General features: G+C 40.1%; 1 protein-coding gene across 1 annotated transcript in view; it reads right to left on the bottom strand.

The window, feature by feature from the left end:
- Nucleotides 1-14,286, bottom strand: part of IP6K2 (inositol hexakisphosphate kinase 2) — a 31,499-nt gene extending 17,213 nt beyond the window's left edge. The window contains exon 1 of the mRNA XM_065407466.1: nucleotides 14,210-14,286. The gene's annotated coding sequence lies outside the window, so the exon portion shown is untranslated. The remainder of the gene's footprint in view (nucleotides 1-14,209) is intronic.
- Between the last annotated feature and the right edge of the window lie 499 nt (nucleotides 14,287-14,785).

Raw genomic sequence — 14,785 nt, 5'->3', positions numbered from 1 at the left:
GTGACCTATTCTCTTTAAAGGGTGGAAAGCTCCCTTCTACCACTCATTTTCTGTACCTCCTATACAACTTTGACTTGCCTTTAAATAATCAAAAACAATTTAAATGGTATTTCTGTGTGTTTCTAAAATGTTATCCCTTTTGAGATATACATGCTGAGACTACATAATCATATACTCACCACTGTACCCTAAAAGATAAACTTTAAAACATCTGCTAACAATGCTTTTTTGTGTTAATATAGGAAAGACAGACAGACATTTCAGTTTGGCAAAGAACAGTGTTTATTAGTGATGTAGGACTATCAAAATGTACTAACGTTGATCACTAGAACACAATTATTTTACTAATTTTGGGTTCCTTCTTGTAAGCAACAAAGTTTGGGTTTTTCAAAATTAGCTGATAATGCAAGTTTAATACAGTAGGATTAATGATTTGCTTGTTTTTCCCCTGACACTGCTGCAAGTATGCTGTTGCTTGAGAAAAATGAAACTGAACAAGTAATGCAAGAGCAAAATGACAGAATGCTGCAGTGGGGAAAAAAATCTACTGTAGTGCATTGCTTGCTGCATTCCCTTTACAACCTTGTTTAGTGTCAAGAAATATACTGATCACTTCAGCAGTTTGGAAACAGACTCAGTAAATCTGTCCGATGCAGCTCAATTTAAAAGAAAATATCAAAACTAAGTTTATACCCAATGTTGCCTGGTTTGCCAGGTGCAACTCTAAATACAGACAGCTGTGCTGAACAGTGCCCTTTGGTTGCTTGTAAAGCAAGTAAGAAGAGGAAGACAAGGGTAAGCCAGAGTAGAGCCTTCTCCATAATTTTTAGTTTATGCATTTCTGCATCACATCAGTCAGCATATTGATTTTTTTAAAACTGTCTTGACAACTTAAGGCACCTGCATACCTAACATGAAGTCTTCTAAAGGATCTTCCTTGAGAAACTCCTACAAATCCAAGATACCTTGGTAGGTAAAATTTACTCTCCTAAGTCTGTAGTATGTACAGTCCCTCAGTCCCTATTCTGCCATAGACTTCCTTTGTGGCCTTGGGCAAATCTCAGCCTTTCTGTATCTGTAAAAAGTGGATAACTGCACTTCTCTACCTCACAGGGATGCTGTGGTGATAAATACATCAAAGATCATGAGGCACTCCGATACTATGGTAATTGGGGCCAGGTAAGTACATTAGGTAGATAGAAAGGTATTTTAAAGACAAGTGACAGCTAAAAGGATATCTTTTTTCTACCTGAGTCAGCAAAATTACCCATTAGAATGTCACTCTTTTCTACAAATACCTTTCCCTACCCCTAAATTCCAGTTTTTATTACCCCTTTACATACAACCTGATCCAGCAATAGATTATCAGTAGCTTTCTGTGTCAGAATCAAGACATTTTAAACACGTAAAACCAAAAATCATATACCATCCAAAGCAGTTGCCACTAACAACAGTTTTGATAAAACAGAAGTCTGTATGGGTAATAGAACAGCTGCATTTATCCATCCTCACTCGAATGACTGGCAAGAATGCAACTGTAAATGCTACCGCTTCCTAGGAATTACCGGATATAGGTATCATAGTACATAATGCTGGACACAATTATATAAAACCGCTTATAAGATAAATCTGATGTTGTAACATTTGCTTTATTACCTACCTCCATGAAACACCACAATTCCAGTCTTCTCTAACCCAGTTCTATTTCCATTTAACAGGAGTGTAATTTCCCTGGCCTTCTTCTGCAGATATGCCCAAAATACTTTTAAAAAATTCCCTAAGGTAACCTGAATAACTCTAGTATATTAATTCAGTTTGTGAGAAGATTATGAAACACAAACCTACAAAAAAAATCAAATTTCACCAATGTGTAACAGTAAGCTGCTGCTGCCTGGAGCTTACCCATCGCCTCACCAAGTAGTCTTTTCAGATATTGAGAATACAAGCATCCAACTTGGTCTAAATCATTTTACACCTTGTTTCCTACACATATAAAATACCAAAGAGAAATGACAGTTCTATTTTTTACTAGATCTATTTTTCCTCTTTAGTGAAACAAAACCAAGTTAGAGAGGTTACAGAGCTTTTCCTGCTCAGACAAGAACACATGCATCTGATCCATGCAGCTCTCAAGTTACATAATACCTGGAAAAACAAATTTCTTTTCCAAGGACATAACTGCCATAGTAACTAATGACCCTAAATCACCTATTCTAAGCTACTTGAACTTCTTGGAAATGGACCAAAAAAAATCTGTTTTGGGCAGTAGTTCCTAAAAATACCATCCAAAAGCTATGACAAATTTCAATAGTGTTCTTTGACAAAGAAATTAAGTGTTTGGTTAAAATACTGAACAGTTACATAATTTAAATATAGAAATATCTCTACAAGAAAACTATTTTTAGAAGGATGATTTAAATGTCTGACTTCTGCAGGAGACTCATGAATTGAAACTAATGGTGTACATGAATGGCTAATTAGAGACAGTTTCAGTATAGTATAGAATATAAGATAACAGTTAGAACTCAGATCCATTGCTTAAGAAAACATTCAAGCTCTGAAAAGTTTGGGAGTGGGCTACTTTCCAGTGGTTAAAACAGACTGAGAGGTTAATGTGAGTTCATGGTGTTGAAGTCTCCAGGACAATCAGCAGGGATCTCAAACAAGGAGCCTCTCTCTGAAATTAGCTTTTAATTTGTTTTTCATTTTTTTTATTCCCAACAAAAGTTACAGCATGGTTGCTACCATTTCTGAATATGCAGCATTGAGTGAATCTTTTATTCTATCATAAACCACTCCTGGCTAACATTATACAAATTGCTAAACTTTGTAAATAAATGCTGCTATAGAAACATGTCCACCAAGTCAAAATAAATAAAATTCTATTAGATCTAATACTCATGATAAGCCACACCGATCTCTGCAATTTTCACTTTTGGACTAAAAAAACCCACTCATCTGTCCCTGCTGTGCTGTAAATTCATGAATTCAAACTTAAGGGCTGTAAAACATGTTTTGGTATCAAGAGCTTCATTACACTAATTAGTCATTTCCCCAAAGGAAGATTTTTTTATGAAGTTCTGTCCAACAGCTACATTGTTTTGACTAAGAATTTTTTCTTACTCATATTCGGTTCACAACCTCCTAATCCTAATGTTTTTCTTGCTCTTCCACATCTGGGTCTCAGCACATATTTTAAGGAGATAAATACTTTAAATTTAGGAGAGGGTTTTCAAAGGACACTAAGGGAATTAGGTGCCCAAATCCTACTCACTTCCAATGTGATTTGGAAGCATAACTCCTTAGGCTCTTTTGAAAATCCCAGTTTAAATTTTTATAAATGCATGTAAACCACAAGTGTTCTTTTATTGTAGAAAGACGAGTGACTGAAAGCCATCATCACATAACCTAATAATGTGTGGCTTGTAATGACTAATTACAATTTAAAATAAAGGTTTCCAATAGCAGATTCCTAGTCTTCTAACACCTACTTCTGATGTATCATGGCAGAGTGAGCCTGCACTCTGAAGATATATCCATAAGGTTCATGAATGGCTATGTACCAAGGGTGCACCTTAGAAACTATATTAAATGCATTTAAGGCAACAACCAGTGCTAAGCATGTCACCTTAGTGTAATACTGCTACCTACTCCTACATTTTTAATGGGAATAGCAAATTATTTAGAGGGTACATCAGGTATCTGTTCCTGCCCTAAGTTCAATTTCAAGTCAACAACATATCAAAGGCTCTTTTGGCAGCAGCACACCATTGTTGTCCACAAAGGTACAACTTTATTTGACTAAAGTCAGAAATTTCTGCCAAGGCTGTGACCAACATCCTCTCCTTTGAGCATATACTATACACATTTTAAACTGTTACTGTGTACGTTTTTGTGAGATTCTGCAATTATGATAATGCACTCATAGGATTTTGTTATAATTTTTGAAAAATATTCAGCCAGCTTTTTTTGTTTGTTGACATTTCATTTTTTTCAAATGAAGAAAAAAGGTTCTGGTTTGATTTTTCAGTTTTCCCCCTCACCTTTCTCCTTTCCCCCTTCACTAGACCCACTAAATCAACCGCCGATGCATCGATCGCCACACCTCCGATAAGTGTAAACAAGCCCCAAGTAAGAGCTCACTAGCAACTATAGTTAAACAAAGGTCTTATTTTTAAAAAGTAAGATCTCCATCTACACTTTAATCGGAAAATTCAACAGTAGTTCAACAGTTAGTTGGGACCTCTATGTTAGGAACCTCTTTCTAGGGTTACAAAAGCAATACAGTGAGCCATCAGTATTTCAAAAAACAAGGATCCTCTTAAGACCTTTCAAAATATAGTTGAATGCATAGGAAAATAGTTGCCCAGAGTCAACAGGAGTTGCATTTATTATGCATAGCCGCCAGTGCACTGAAGTGGGGAGGGAGACCAATCTCTTATGAAATCTTTCCCAGCCACACCAGATCAGGATAAACAGAGGCAGAATAGAAAAGGGCGTCTCATAAGCAAAATTTCTTAATTAGTGATACTGTGCAATCTGACTGGAAAAAACACTTCTCTGCAGTACTTGTCTCTGCTGTGATTCAAGTAAAATATTAAAGCAGGTGAGGGTCTAATTCTTTCCCTGTCACAACCACAAAATTTCCTCTAATTAAATACTGTTCAACAATGAACTTTTCCCATCAAATTATATCAAGGTGGTCTTGTTTTTTCTTCTTTACAGCATTATTCAGATGCATTTCACACAAAAATTTATATTTGACTTACTCCACACTTTTCATCCTTTTGTGTTGAGAGGTTGGCTTTCCCGGGCACCATAAACGGTTAATAACACTCACCAGAACCACCATTGCCAAGAAGTTCACCTATTCCAATCTATAAACTAGGTCATGAGATTCAAACAGCAATGTGAAACCACCTGAGTAGCAACCTGATGGTCCACAGTGGCAGGTCCCATCATCTGAACTCCAAAATGCACTTTAAAATAATTATTTTGTTATAATTAGCCCATCTGATGTGGGATGACCACATCAATATTATGCCTGTATGATGTGTTACTTTTTACCAGAAGTGTATCACAATAGCAGTCAGTGTTTCTGCACTACAAGCAAAGGTGGTGAAGGTTACTTTATTCAAACTGAGGGTCCAATAGGACTTCACAGGCAAAAAGCCATTGGCAGGACCCATCACCCACCCAAACAAGAACTGAAAATTCCTAGGAGGTTGCTGACAGCCTACTTCCTTCTCCACAGCCAGGGGGCAGCCATATCCAGTAAGACATTCATGGCCTGGAATAGGAGCAAGAATATCAATGAAAATTAAATTCCCCACGGCTTGAAACTTGGAAAGAGTCCAGCACTAATGTGGTTTGCATATTTCTTATTCCTGTACATGCTGATGCACTGGGGTAAAAATTTGTCTCTACTGAAGGCAATGATTTAATTGGGATTAGGATTTCATCATCGATTTTTGTTTTAATTTGCAGGATTACATTCTCACATGCATGCAGACAAACAAATTATTGAAATGATGTTGGCTAGAAGAGATCAAATATTTTCCATGTTCAAGATTACAGGTTATTTTCAGAAGACCTATGACTATATCTTAATTACTCTGTCTGGCTTTAATTCCCTCTATATTCTGTTAAGATGAGTTTTACATGCATTGAAACAAAAACAAGGTAAGCAATCTAGCAAGTGCAAGTTGAAACCAGCAGGCACAGCCTATCTGTCTGTAAAAGTCTACAGGATCACATTCACAGCAAGGGGAGGATGACAGGTCTAATATCTGCTCTCTGGAATCCAGTGTACATATTAATGACATCTAAGTAGAAGATGTTTACTTTGAGAATAGACTAAGTCATTCCAACTGTGTATAAAGTCATATTTACTCTGAACTGATACTCTAAATACATAAACATATATCAATCCAAAACCATACCAGTCAGCAGATTTCTCAAAGTAGTAGTGAAAGTTACTTTTAACAGGGAATCAGACAACAGGAACTACTTGTTTAAAAAGCTCCCCACTTCTTAAATAAAGCAACAATAGTACAGGAACTCCTCACTTAACGTTGTAGTTGTGTTCCTGAAAAATGCGACTTTAAGCGAAACGATATTAAGCTAATCCAATTTCCCCATAAGAACGAATGTAAATGAGGGGGTTAGGTTCCAGGGACATTTTTTTCACCAGACAAAAGACTATGTATATATACATATACATACACACACAGTATAAGTTTTAAACAAACAATTTAATACTGGTACACAGTGATGATGATTGTGAAGCTTGGTTGAGGTGGAGGAGTCAGAGGGTGGGATATTTCCCAGGGAATGCCTTACTGCTAAATTAACTAGCAAATGACTGAGCCCTCAAGGGTTAACTCTCACAAGACTCTACAAGGCAGCAGGAAAGGAGGGAGGGGAGACAGAGACACACACCCTGTGTGTGTGAGGGAAAAATGCGCATTTCCCCTTTAAGTAGCTGACCCCAGGCTTAAGTACACTGCCTTGTTAATTAAATCAGCTTGCTGAGACCTGAGATAGCAGCTACTGCCTAGAAGCTCCCTCCTCCCCCTCCCCCGCTCTATGGAAGATGGGGTAAGCGGGGAGCAGGGGGAGGCACCCTGACATTAGCCCCCCCTTTCCCCCCTCCCCCCGTGCAGCAAGCAGGAGTCTCTGGGAGCAGCTCCAAGGCAGAGGCCATGAGCAGCACATGGCAGTGGGGGGGAGGGACAGCTACTGCACAGGGAACTTAGGGGAGTGAGGAGCTGATGGGGGGCTGCCGGTCCACCCTGGTTCCAACCACCCACCAGCTAGCTGCAATGGGCTGCTCTTCCTGCAAGCAGTGGACAAAACAGGTGGCTGCCAAACGAAGTTAGAAGGGAGCATTTCACAACTTTAAACGAGCATGTTCCCTAATTGATCAGCAACTTAACATCGAAACAATGTTAACCAGGACGACTTTAAGTGAGGAGTTCCTGTATCTACTAATGCTAGTAGCATCAGACAATATAGGTTACCCTTGGTTTGATTACTTTGCTTTCTTCACAGGTTTGAGTCCTAGACCATGCAAGTTTCAGCGCTGTAAAGTGGCAGTGTAGACAGTGCACCAGCGCTGGGAGCTACTCCCCTCATGGGGATGGGTTTTTTTACAGCACTGGGAGAGCTCTCTCCCAGCACTGGTGCCAAGACTACACAGCCACGTTAAAGCGCTGCCACGGCAGCGCTTTTCAAGATGTGATGTTAAACCAGTGTAAAGCTCTGCACAGACACTCTTGTTTAGGTTTAAGAGTACTTTATTTCAATTTAGCTTAAACAGATTCCTAATCAACTTAAACTAAACTGACCTAAGCCTGGTTTAAACCAAAATAGAAATATAGCCTTTGGCACCAATTCAACTAAATCAGTTTAAAATCACACCTTATGTTAAACTGATGCAACATTCTCACATAGATAAGGCCTCAGAAAACATAAAACAACAAGTAGGCAAGCAGTTTGTCAGCAATAGCATTTCTCACCTTTGTACCCAGGAGCTGTGTTAATCTGATTGATATCATAATGAACGTCTACGACCACAATACTGTCTAAATATCTCATATACAGCACAGATGATTTACTGTACATTTGGAACTGATCCAAACACAAAACAGGAGCAATTGCTAAAAGAAAGTCCTCTTTTTCAATGAGCATGAAACAGAGATTCACCCACACTTCCTGACAAGCCTCAGATGCTGTAAAAGCTTTGTGCATCATACTACTGCATAGCTACTTGAGTATTCTGGTCAAGACCCTCTATGTATAATGAAAACAGACTAAAATTGAGCATAGGAAAAATGACAAATTCTAGTTGGTAGAAGGCTTAATAAAGCTAAAAAGTTAAACATCCTGGGATATTTTAGCAATGTAAATGTGGTGGGGGGGGGGGGAGCTTATTTTTTAAAAGTCTGCTTTTAATCATTATATACACTAGTCAAGAAATTGGGCTGGATCTCAGTCATGTAGGCCACAGAATGAGACTGAGGGCTGTATAAAAGAGATTGCAATAGGAGACACTGCTCTAAGGAAGAAGAAGGAAAGTCCTAATAGCTCATTTTTAAAAAGTTCTTAAAATCCATTTAATCAGCGTACACAGCACTTGACAAAAAGTGTTCTCTGATAAATTTAAAGTCTAAACAAAAAAGATCAGGGGAGAGGGTATACTAGGATTATTAACGAGGAGAATGGGCTGTTTAAAGAGGAAGGATTTAAAAGAGAGAAGGTATCTGGCAAGAGAGACCATTCATTACAGGGGTCATCACAACAGCAATGCTCAAAGCAGGGAGCATACAAAGGAGATGAAGACAAGTAAGACTATCATATAGTCTATATCTACACTACAGGCCATAACCCACAGTGTAGATATGCCCCTACCGTCATGGAAGCAGTTTTTCCATTGCTGTAGGAACTCCACCTCCCCAAGTTATGGTAGCGAGGTCAATAGAAGCATTCTTCCTTTGATTTAATTGTATTTACACAAGGGGTTAGGTCAGCATAGCTACAGCACTCGGGGGTGGATTTTTACACCCACAGGTATGTTGAGCTAAATGTTAAGTATAGACCAGGCCTAATGTAAAAGAATTGGGATGAGGGCAGGAAGTGGGAAGTTAGAGCAGAGAGGGAAGATGATGTAATGCCCCGAAGACGAGGCCAAGGAACTTGTATTTGAAGTGGCAAATCAGGAAGCCAATAAGCAGCATGAAAAGAAGCAGAATTTTGGACAGACTGGATGAGAGGCAAGGAGGCCAGAGGAGAGACTGAGAGGCTCCACATTAGCTAAAAAGCTACCTAAAATCTATGTAACCACTATTACAATGTATCTACTTCCATCTACCAGACTACAAGCAGCAAATCTTGTGTCGCTGTCTTACAAAAAATTAAAACTGCCTGGTCTTTTCTCTTTAACCAAAATTACTCTTATGTGTGTTATATCCTGAACATGAAGAAATTGAGACTGGAAGAAAAGTCAGTGTCAGTCTACTGAACAGACCTGACGTTTCCAGCTTGAATGACAACTGTTTAATTTCTGTGAAAGGACAAACTTTCCTCTATTCAAACAACCCTGGCTCTGGAGGCCATTACTGATTTGAATAGCACTTTTTTAAATTAAAAATTAAACAATATGAACAAACATGCTTTACTGGGTTTTGCAGTTTTGATGCTTCTTAAGCTACAGTCCTTACGGTCTTTTAACTTATTAAATAAAGATAAATGTAGTAAACATCTAGGATAATAATCCATCTACATCTATTTACAAAGCAAGAGTACTGCTCACATCCATTCTAAGGATTAGTGTTATCACATTAGATCCACCCCAATCTTTCTAACACAACTAGACATATTCATGACATAAAAACCCATTGCTGCATGAAGCAGGAAGTTTAAAAAACAACTTTGGTGGGTAAGCCATCAACTCAATGCCTCCAGAGACACGTAGCCAGCACCTGTCTACAGGCATTTAATAGGGTTTTAATTTTAGCAAACCTTGTTTTCTTCCGCTTTCAAGATGTGTAGTGAATTTTAAACCACTGCCTGGCAAACAAAAGTGGTATCTAGCTCCTACAGCATATTACAATGCATTTCCACTTGTGTGAAACATATCATGCTGTCTCTTGGTAATTGTATTTTTGTAACAGAATAGGACAGAGGGACCAATTTTTAAACAAACAAAAATGAAGTGTTTTTCCTCTATTAACAAAAATCCCGACAAAAAATTCTGATGAGATGTTTCTAACCAAAATCTGTAATATAACATCTCAACATACCTTAAAACGATTAACAGAAAAATTATTGTAATTAAACAGTTATATAGTGTATTTTACAGATGGTTCCTGCATAGTTACAAAAATACATTAACCTTGAACAGAAAACAGAAAACGAGAGGAAGGAATTTAGGTACAAAGGAAAAATCCTCTTCCCCTGCAATGGAAAATTTTAATCTCTTCAAGCAGGTTGCAGAGATGCTTAGCAGGACTTGCGTTGCCTAGATACCAATCACACCTTCTTGCCAATAGAGACAAACTAACCATCATCAAATGAAACAATGGACAAGTGAATGAACTAAACTAGTGGGATTTTTATTCCATTGTTCCTCTGCACATCAACAACAAATCACACATTCTAATGTAGAAAGGGCCAGTTTGTTTAAGATTGATTTAGCGCTAACTCATCAAATGTAATGGAAAAATACTGATAAGCTCTAGCCACAATAATCAACAAGAACACAATATTCATTAGTCTCAAATGACCTTGGCTCTGAAACAGTGTTTTGCTCCTACCCTAACATGATGAACAGAATGACAGGTAGTATAATGCCAATTTCCTAAATTGTATTCCTGACTCAGAGTTAAAGAAAAAAGTAGAATTACCAAGGCAGCACTTTTAACAGCACTGCCAGAAAGAAATATATTAATAAGAATTACCATTTAAATATTGCTATAGTTTAGCCTTTTGATCAGATAGTTGAATTTTGTGAGCATATTCTTAGGTACAGAACAAGTTATACATTAGAGAAAGCAATAAAAATCAAATGCAGATGATGCACTTCACTATCAAATCTCACAATCTCCTGAAAATATTTAATTTATATCGTGGCTTAATGTTAAAGATTGCAACAAATTACAATGGACTACAATTAAACAAAAACTGTATCTTCAGACCTTGTCTACACCAAGATTTTTTTCCTAAAATTTCCCACTATAGCTACCAAGTCAGTTTCACTGGTATAAGCTAAACTAAGATGCCCTGATTTTGGACACTGTGTATTCTAGACCTGTTCTTACCAGAGTTAGATGAAACAGTGGTTAAAATGCTTGCGGGAAAGCACCTGGAGCCCTCTATATTAATACTCCCACTGTTGCTGTAGATGAACCAGTGGTAACAAAAGGGAGGTAGTGTGGTCTAGTGGACAGGCCACAAGATGGTGATTCAGGATACTATTCCGAGCTCTGCCACCACCTGTCTGTGACATTGGGCAAAACATTTCACCTTTCTGTGCCTCCACTTCCCCTCCCACCACTTGTATTCTTCAAGTGTAATTCTTCAAGACAGGGGGACCGTCCTATGTTACATGTAATATCTATCATAATTTGGACCCCAATCTTGGCTGGACCCTCTAGATGCTATTGTAATACAAATCCTAACATAGATGTGGCCTTAGAGAAAATTGGCCCATTTAAATAAATGAATGGTCTACTAGCCTATACGAAATCACCATCATAACTTAAATTTGGGTGTTTAATATTAGTTTCCAATAAATTCCTGCAACTCACTCCTTTCTGTACAAGCCTTGTCTTACTTATCCTAGTCACTAATATTCTCTACACATACTTTGTTTCTCAAATATAATGGTGTAAAAAATATTTAAAAAAAAAAAAGTAAAAACCAACCAATACTATTACTTAACTTGCCCTTATAGATACAAAATCCCTTTGGGGCTCCTATGTCCTAGTTAAATTAGTTTTTTTTTTTTTTTTTGGTCTAAACTGACTACATATTTTCCTTCAGTGTATTCACAGAACAGTAACATTTCTGACATTTGCTGCCCATGCCCCTCCAGCCAACATACCAAGACAATCTCAAAAAAAGGAAGCAAAAACATTTGTCTAAGTTACATTTACTAGGCAGAGGAAGATACAAAAATAAGGAGGTACAACAGCAAGATCTAGGCATAGGGCCCTAGCGGGAAGCTCAGGCCTCACCCCAGCTGCTGGAATTCTTTCTAGAATGGTGCTCCTCAACCCTGCTCAAGGGTCTCCATCTACCTAATAAACTTCTAGGGCTGTCACTCTGAAACTCAGAATATCTGTTGAGTCAGTGTGAAGTGATGGAAACAGCTACAGGCATGGTTGAGAACTCCTTTTGTTTAGATTTTCACCAGGTTTAATCATCACTGAAATTCATGGACTGTTACATCCAATTTTTAAGTTCACAAACTTTTTGACTTTACGAATCACACACATGAGACAGAATGGGCTTTCAAAACCTCTAGCAAATGGGTGTCTGATAAATTTTAAATTCTCCTCTCCACTGCGGGGGTGGGGGGGTAAGAGAGGAGGAAGAAATTGTGTTACCCGTAATATGTATTCCTAACCAGTTTCCAAGCTTTAATACTTCCAAAATATAACAAAGCAAGATACACAAAAGTAACATATATATACAAGTTTGACTTTAAAATGGCAACATATTCAATTTAAATAACTTTGTAAATGGAGTGAGAACTAAATGATACGAAACAAAATGGACTCAGTTCAAAGATCCTCTTTTTAGTTTCTCTTTTTAAGCTTCAAATTCACCATGCACAACTCCCACATATTCCTAGCAGCAGCTCTCCAATGGGTTTATAGCTACATAATTGCTGAATAAGATCAATCAAGTTTCAAAATCAAAGGGTGTCTGAAGCTTTTGAAACTAAAAAATATATGCATCCGAAGAAGTGGGTTGTAGCCCACGAAAGCTTATGCTCTAATAAATTTGTTAGTCTCTAAGGTGCCACAAGTACTCCTGTTATTTTAAAAAAATATCTTACGCCCACATTAGTTTTAATTTCCAGAGCCAATCTCTTATGTTCAATGTTTGTCATAAGAAAAAGGGACCAAAAACAACTCTGCATCTTTAGAGCCGTTCTCCTCAAAGCTTTTCTGGAATATTCAAAGGATAAGAACACAAGATTCATTTATTAAAATATTGGTTTTGAAATAACCGTGGAATATATTTGCCTGCTGTATCAAAGAAAAAGAAGAAAGCCCATCACTATATGGCGATTCAGTGTATGACTACACTAGAAAAGAAAGGTGTACTTTAACATGTGTTAGCTAATGGGTTATTTCTTTCTAGAGAAGGCAAGGCCCAAAACAGGATGGTTTGGTACATAACTACAACAGGAGTTTATTTTGGCAGCAATGTTAATACAACAGTAACCACATTTTACAAACCCCAGAATTACAAAACCTCACTTAATCCAAAATGCCTTTTTGTCCCTGTGCCTGAGAACACTATTACATGCGCCCTCAATTTTATGAGCCCTTGATTTTACAAAACATTTGTAGAACAGGGTTTCTACTGCATGCAGTGTAATACTTTGGAATTATGATTAACAAATATTTATTTAATCAAGAAGTGTTTCCTTATACAAAAGATGTAATTACCTTATTTCCATTTCTGTAATTTTTCAGTGGTTTTGGAGCAAATACTAAATTTAATTTGTATCCACTATACTCAACAACAACAAAAACAGCCCTTCTCCCCCGACTATCTTAGCAGGTAAGCAATATTGTTTCCATATTGGTAAGTAACACTAAATAAGAAATGAAAAACTATCCACCTTTACTCTTACTATAAAACCACGCTTTGTAAAACCCTAGCTTTGTTGCCTCAGAAGTTCTGCCTACCTCACAATTTAATGACATCCAGAAACTTGTTTGGGGGCGAAGGAAAGGGAGAGAAGAGGAATGCTCCCCTTCATAAGCACGATGCTCGGGTGCTAAAAGTGCTCCCACCCCACAGTTATGAATTCCTCCCGAACCCCTACAAAGGAAAATGCATTCACTGAATGGAACCCGGTGCAACATGAAGCCAGTCCACACGCAAAGAAACTGGGACTCACGAGCATCTCCTTGAGGGGCGTGGAAGTGGGACCCCTGTGTGTGCATCAGCCAAACACAAGGACGAGGCCGCCCCATGCTTCTGGGTATGCCTGGCACGTCACCAACGCCAGCCGCACGAGGGGAAATCAGGAGCGGATCGGCGGGTGCGGGGGAACTAGGCAGCAAGGGCGGCGGGTTACAACGCCCATGGGGGGGATGCTGGGGATTTCCGCGTCCCACGGGGAGGCAGGACCTGGACTGCCCCAGCAGTGACACGCAGAGCTCTGCGGACCCGCACCCCAGCACAGCCCGACCGGGGGGACAGGGATCCAGTTAGCTCAGCTGGCCCGGCGCAGGGTCCCCGTGAGAGGAGCGTAACCTCCACAGGCCGGCTCCGCTTACCCAGGCTACCGAGCGGTCTGTCAGCGCCTCCGGGTCCGGGCGCGGCCGCCCGAACCGCTGTGGGGACTGGGAGGGGCCGGGCCCAGGAGCCGGGGGGCTCGGGACTGCAGGAGCCGAGGGGAGCTGCCGGAAGGGGGGTGGAGAGGATCGGTGGGGCCCGAACAGGGGCGGGAGGGACAAGTTACCTGGGTCTCAGATCCCCGCGGCCAGCCGCTTCGGCTCTTTTGTTTCTCTGAAGCCAAAATGGCGGCGCCGAGCAGGGCAGCTCCCTGCGGCCTGGCCCCGCCTCTGCCCCCCCCCCTTCCAATTGGCTCTGCGGAGGCAGCTGCCCGCTGATTGGGTGCCCGCGAGAGGCATTGTTGCTAGGGCCGCCGGAGCTGGCGGCTAGGCAGCGCGTGCCACCTGACTGAGGCCAAGGGGAGGGCTGGTGGAAGCTGGGCTTTGAGCGGGGCTGGCAGAGAGATGCCGCCTGAGCGTGCCCCGTGGGGGGCTGCCCTCCCTCGATAGGGGCCCCTTCCCTGCCCTCCACTTGCAAGAGCAGGGCCACGGTGCCCACATAGTGTTGGGGTCCTAGCAACTCCTCTTCCTTGGACCCCGTAAGCCCTGGTTCTCCTAGGCTTTGGCCTAGCAATGGATGTGGCCAGCCAGCCAGCCCTCCTTTGGTTTGCCCACTCGCTTGCTCCACTTCTAGCTCGCAGGTTGTACACAAGGGTGAGGTGCAGTACCCAGCACTCCAGCATACACTGATGTCACAACGCTGA

The sequence above is a fragment of the Emys orbicularis genome, chromosome 7 (genome assembly GCF_028017835.1).
Source record: "Emys orbicularis isolate rEmyOrb1 chromosome 7, rEmyOrb1.hap1, whole genome shotgun sequence".
NCBI classification, from domain to species: Eukaryota; Metazoa; Chordata; order Testudines; family Emydidae; genus Emys; species Emys orbicularis.
The sequence above is the reverse complement of the archived record's forward strand: the minus strand, read 5'-3'. Positions and strand labels throughout refer to the sequence as shown.